This window comes from Platalea leucorodia (genome assembly GCF_965183815.1).
Source record: "Platalea leucorodia genome assembly, chromosome: 7".
NCBI classification, from domain to species: Eukaryota; Metazoa; Chordata; class Aves; order Pelecaniformes; family Threskiornithidae; genus Platalea; species Platalea leucorodia.
This window is the reverse complement of record NC_138829.1, coordinates 50,922,462-50,928,461: the sequence shown is the minus strand read 5'-3', so window position 1 is coordinate 50,928,461 and position 6,000 is coordinate 50,922,462.

The following is a 6,000-nucleotide window of genomic DNA, read 5'->3' as shown; positions in this document are numbered from 1 at the left end:
TTATAATATAAAGTTTCCAAAAACCAAGGATGAAGTATTTCATACAAAGACTGCCTAGGAAGCCATTTCAAAAATAACAAAATGAAAGAGTTAAGTTCCAAAGCAACTGCGTTTTTCTTTCATTTAACAAAAAAAATGGGTTTACAATAAGATTATTTTGTAGACGTCTACAGATACATATAGAACCCAAAATAATAACCAAGGAATACAGTAATATCCTTTAGCAGAAATATTTCAAAGGGGACAGGCTTTCCAAAAAGCTTGGCTTCTTTTTGAGAACCAAAACAACTAGCAGCATTCTTAGAGACTTTTAGCATGCATGGCTTTGAGCATTTCTGAAAATTTGCCTATAGATGTGGATGCTGAGCACCTGAAAAAATTATCCTTGAGCTCTTTGGAAAATCTGGCTACATTTTAGACAAATGCTGGTTCTATGATCTCTTGCCCTTTGATATACCAAAGCTTCACATTGCTATTTGATGAACTGCTTGTTGACAGATACTTATCTGTTTTTAGCTGGCTTAAAAAAAAATAAGGGGGGGAGAGGAAACGTGGATTTTGTAGAGATGTAGCTAAACTTCATATTTAGAGGGAAAGTCAAACAGCCAGCCAAACAATCAATCAAATTTCTCAGTCTCTTGACAGGACCTGGAGCATACAGTCCAAATGCAGGCCTGGAGAGTCTTTCTTGCACTCCAATTCTTAGTTACATCAAGGCTTCATGGTTTTACTAATGTTACTGAGAAATGTTTGCACATATTTTTCCACCATCAAATGGGGAGAAAACACAACAACCTTTTACGCTGATGCAGGGATTGATTAGCCAGTTTGGAAAGTATGTTACAGGTAAGTACCATAACTAATCCCACTGCAGAATAAATTGTTACTAATAAAAGAAATAAGAGTATGTATACTTGGATGTATCCAATATTTCACAAAGAAAGAGCTGATTTTTAAATATTACAGACAATTGCTATATTAATCTAAGTTTAGCATACTAAGGTTTCTGGATGGCATTCATGTTTTTCAGGTATACATTTTGACACAATACATCATTCCTATTTTCAGTCCTGCTAGTGCTAATGTTAACCTGGGAGTTCTTTTCCAGCATCCCACCCTCTGAAGAGCATCTAAAGTGAATGTACAGAATACCCATTCCTGGAAAACTCCTTGTCTATTAATTGACAACTAAAATCTTGTCATGGCTTTCCTGCATTTCTGAACATATAACAGCCAAATTGCAATCTGATGCAAACCCAGATTGGGTCAGCAGGAATATCTTGTTTGGCCTGAAAGTCTCCTAGGTGAAACTGTAAGGCTACCTGTTGAATTATACCCACAACTGTTACATGGGCAGTAGCCAATGCCTGATAGACTGCCTGGAAGAACACTGTTGCATCATTTCTCATCCATGTATATAAGAATGGCCCAGTTTTTTGAAGATATGCCTCTTTTGTTGTACTCATGGATGTTAAATTTACAAAAGTAGTAATTATTTACAGTGCTAGGTGGTTAACTTGTTCTTGTATCAACTACCAGTCCTATCCTGATTAATCAGTATTTAATTCTGCATTCCACATCTCCATTGACCTTTAAAAATATGTTTTGCTACCTAGCAGACAATTGAGTATAGTAGGAATTATTTTAGATCTTATTTGGCTGATTAATTCTTTGTTTTTCAACTTGGTGGGAAGGGTAGACTTGTTCAATGCATTTCTCAAAATTACATGAAAGTAGTTTCTGAGCAATAGAAGTGGCAGAACTGTGCCATGGGTGCAGTAATCTGGGCTTCATGATAGAAGATGACATTAATGCTTCTTTTTAGAAGTCATTTGTTTACTTATTCCCCGTAGCCTCTTTCCAAAGATTGTACAAGAGATACTTAGCTATAGCAGCAAGGTAAAGATATGATTGCATAATAGATGTGGTTTAGGATGAATTTTATTCTTTACTGAATCTTCTCACTAAATAGTGAATGATATGTAGCTGATGGAAGAGATACAGCAAAGAAAGAGCAGCTGGTGTTTGAACTGATTTTATGATATTGTAATTATGTTTCTAAACCTGTGCCAGGAGCTTTAACAACTTTAGCTAGGTTTTATTTTATGTGGATGTAAATAAATATTGTGGTTAATATGCCTGTTTCCTGAAATAAGACTTTATAGGTGTCAGTGAAAACAATGTAATTGAGGCCTAGAAAAAATAGGAGACTTAATTATTGGAACTGTGCATCTAAAGTAATAGGGTGCTTGAGAGGCTGACTGCGTAGCTAGGGAGGAGGTGTTTTAGCAGGCTATTTATAGTCCACCAAAGGGTCTGTATTTGTCTTTTAATAAGGACATGAAAGTCAGGAAAGACCAAATATAGCCTTTGAATACTTATGGCATGAACACATGGTGCAGACAATGATTGGAGCTAGCATGGGTGCATATTGTATGGATAAGTCATTAATCAATTGAAATATGTGTTGCATATTGATGGCAGAAGCCAAGCAGTAGGAAATGCATGGCAAAACGTAAAAGGAACAGATTAGATATAAATAAAGGAGTGGGGGGAGAAGAGATTTGCATACAAATTTTTTGACTCAGCTGCTTGAAATCTTGACCGGCACCATGCTTCATTACTTACTGTGCTACATCAGTAAAGGGAACCTGAGCAACAAATCTGGTCTTGATTTAAGTATGTCGTTAAAGGCGACTGGTGGGTGAAAGTTCCTGACTCGTGGGAGAGGGAGGGTCCTGCCAGGGATGTGGGGCTAATGGATGAACAGTCAAACGTGGAATAGCATCCAGGGACCCTGGAAAGTCAGTGGGAATGGGACATGGAGGGGGAGAAAGGATTTGCAGCTGTCAATGGCACACATATCAATTTTAGGGGAGCTTAATTTTTATAGTCTTAAGATTTTAACTTGATTTAAATCTAGGTGTTTATTTTAGTACAACATAAATCAGATAACATTATTAATAATATGACATTATCAGCTCCCAAATAACTGTTTTTAGCACAGACTGCAATTGTCTCCACTGAAAGCATAAAAGTAAGTGGGAAAGAAACAATCTTGTTCAACCCACAATGGAAAAGACTTGAGATTTTTGTGAAATGCAGTCATATTTTCTATTTCACAAAATACTTTTTGTCCTGTAAGGCTATATGAGATTATAACAAATCTCATAATTTCCCCTTTAAGTCTCCATGATGATGGTTATTGTGCAATTTGCATTTCAACATACAGTTATGCTTTCTGGACTCCAGCCCTACTGGAGCATGATCGACTTCAGGATAAACAACAACAAAGAGAGGGTATAATTATATGTACTCACAGAAGATGAAAACTAAAACTGTTTTCCAGTTCATAGATGTTAAATGGGCTTGAGTCAATTAGAAAAATCATCTTTCACCATAGGTTATAGCAATTAATTTATTAAAGTGAGGGGTGGTCACCTAGTGCAACTTCTTAAGCAGTTGTGCTTCTTTCAGTGATAGGCAGAAGTCTTAAATCTTTTCTCTGCTGCAGTACCTAGCAGCAGAAACTGGTCATTGCCAAAATCCATAAAGCTGATGCCTTATCCTCCTCTAAATCCCTCCTTGAAACCTTTTTCTGCTGTGATGCTCATGAACCACTCCCATCAGTTAGGCAAGTAGTGAGCTGTAGTGCAGTCTGTTTACTTTACAGTTATTCAGTCTTTCCAATCCATTCCCACCTTGTGGTTTTTCTGTTCCATCCGTCACTTTTATCCCAGCCGATAAGAACGCTGTTAGATTTCTGATGCAGGAACTCTTTCTTATTATTGTTTGCAAAACACCTAATTAAATTAAATCCTTTCATTTTGGGTTTCTAGGTGCAACTATAATATAAATAGTAAATAATAACTTTGTAAGATTAGCATTATCTCTAACCCAAAAAATCTGAAAATAAGACTTCAGTAGTAGGTGATTTGCAGTGCACTGGGAGGAACTAGGCAGCAGAGAAGGCACTGGGGTGCCACAACAGAATCTTGTCACCAGACAAATCATGTGCAGTAATATGGAGGAGAGATAACAGATTTAGGGAACTGTGCATGTGTAAGTCTACACAGCTTGCTCTCAAAACACTGTCCAGACTAGGAAGATAGAACAAAAAGTATTTCCATTGTAAGATGATTTTTAGTACAAATAGCAAATTAATTCCTCCATACTTAGGTCTGATTTATTGGTTGTTACTAACCCCTGGTTGACGTCCTGCACACAAAAGGCTTCCCACATTAACGGCGTTTAGGAATAAAATGTAATCTGGGAGTCCTCATGTTTGAACCACAGTAATATATCTTGTTCTGCAGTGAAAAGTGTTTCATCACAGAAGAGATCCTTAGTTAAACGTTACAGGAGAGGTTACAGGTGAAAGTCCTGGGTCATAACCTCAGTGTGACTTGACTTTTAGCATGTCACCTTGGCCATGATATGGATAATTGGGTCAAAACCAGCAATAAAAATGAATACACAGTGCATCACTAAGCCAGAAGGAGAATGTCTTTTGAGACCTCTGTGTAACTGGTCATACCTGTTCTAAAATGAGTACATTCTTTGAGAAGTATTAAAGGAAACTGACCTTACCTTAGTGTCTAATCGTAATAAATGACAGGCTGGGTTAATTATTACTTGGTAATTCTGTATTACAACTTTGTACTAAGGTTCATGTGCAGTATATTCTTTCATGCAGAACATAAAAGATGTAATTGTGTGCAGAGTGGGTGTGGTGTTTCCCTAGGTCAAGTAAGGAATAATTTGTTTATATACTTGCCCTGTATGAAAAAATCCATGCATACTGTATATGAATACTGCCGTTTGTAGGACTGTTTCTACTAGTTGTTTGCACAAATTGAGGACAGTCACTTTCTTAATGCTTGGCGTCACTTTTCTTCCTAGCCTGATATAAGGGAGCAAGATATAGATGTGTTTGCACAGTGCAGCAATAACTTAACAAAACCTCCCAGACCCAGTCTAGATCTTCATCCTTCCCCACTCCATACATCAGTATTTCTAAATTAGCTGGCCTGATTACTGCATCTTGTAGTCTTGTAGGACTTGTTAAAAAGTCAGGGCCCAGACTTTACTTCCAGGCTGTTGATTAGCCTTCCCCAGGGATGAAACAAAAAGTAATTTGTACTGAACCTTTTTTACTCAGCTGACTGAAGCTGATGTTCTGCCTTCAAGAAATCTGTTGTAGACAGTACCTCACTGGATCACTTTTTTGAACCAAAACATATGTGTAGCTTTTTTATGTGTTTTACATGTATAGTTGTAGCACCAAGGAATTTGTGTGAATTAACAGAGGCATTGGACATGTGGAATGAGATATGGACAGATGAAAGTAGAAGTCACTTTGGAAAACGTCAATGTAATTTTTACAAAAAAATACACTATCCTAGAAAGGGGGAATGCTAGGTAATCCTCAAGGATTTTGCTTATTCTTCTGCAAAATAGGATTCTTCTTTTTATTTAATCACCCCTCGTCCTCCCTGCCAAGGGTTCACAGGCACCTACTCTGCTCTTTGGGGATCTCTGCACTGTGGAGCTCTTATTATCTCAGAAAGGTCCAAGACATTTGGCTATACCACAAAGAAATGCAAGCAATTACAGGGGAAAGAAACTTACTCTTCCAGCATGGGGAAAATGGATGGTCTGCCACAGGGTACTCATTGTTTCATGACACAGCCACTGTTTTTTCTGTTATCAGCCATATTTAGAAAGTAAATGTTTTTCTGAGCTCTGCTATTTTTCTGCCCTTTAGATACCTTTGTTCTAAGTCCTTCATCCCATATTTTTTCTAATGTTTTCTTTTTTTTGTGTATGTCTTAATGTCCCCTTGATATCTTTAAGTCTTTGTCATGTTTGATTTTTTTCAATAGGCTTGCTTTTTCCATTTTCATTTCCTTTTTTTCCTTTATTCTCTACTGCATATTCCTCCTCCTTTTTCCCAGTATTATATTTATTTATTAACTGCACTTATGCAGTCTCATTTGA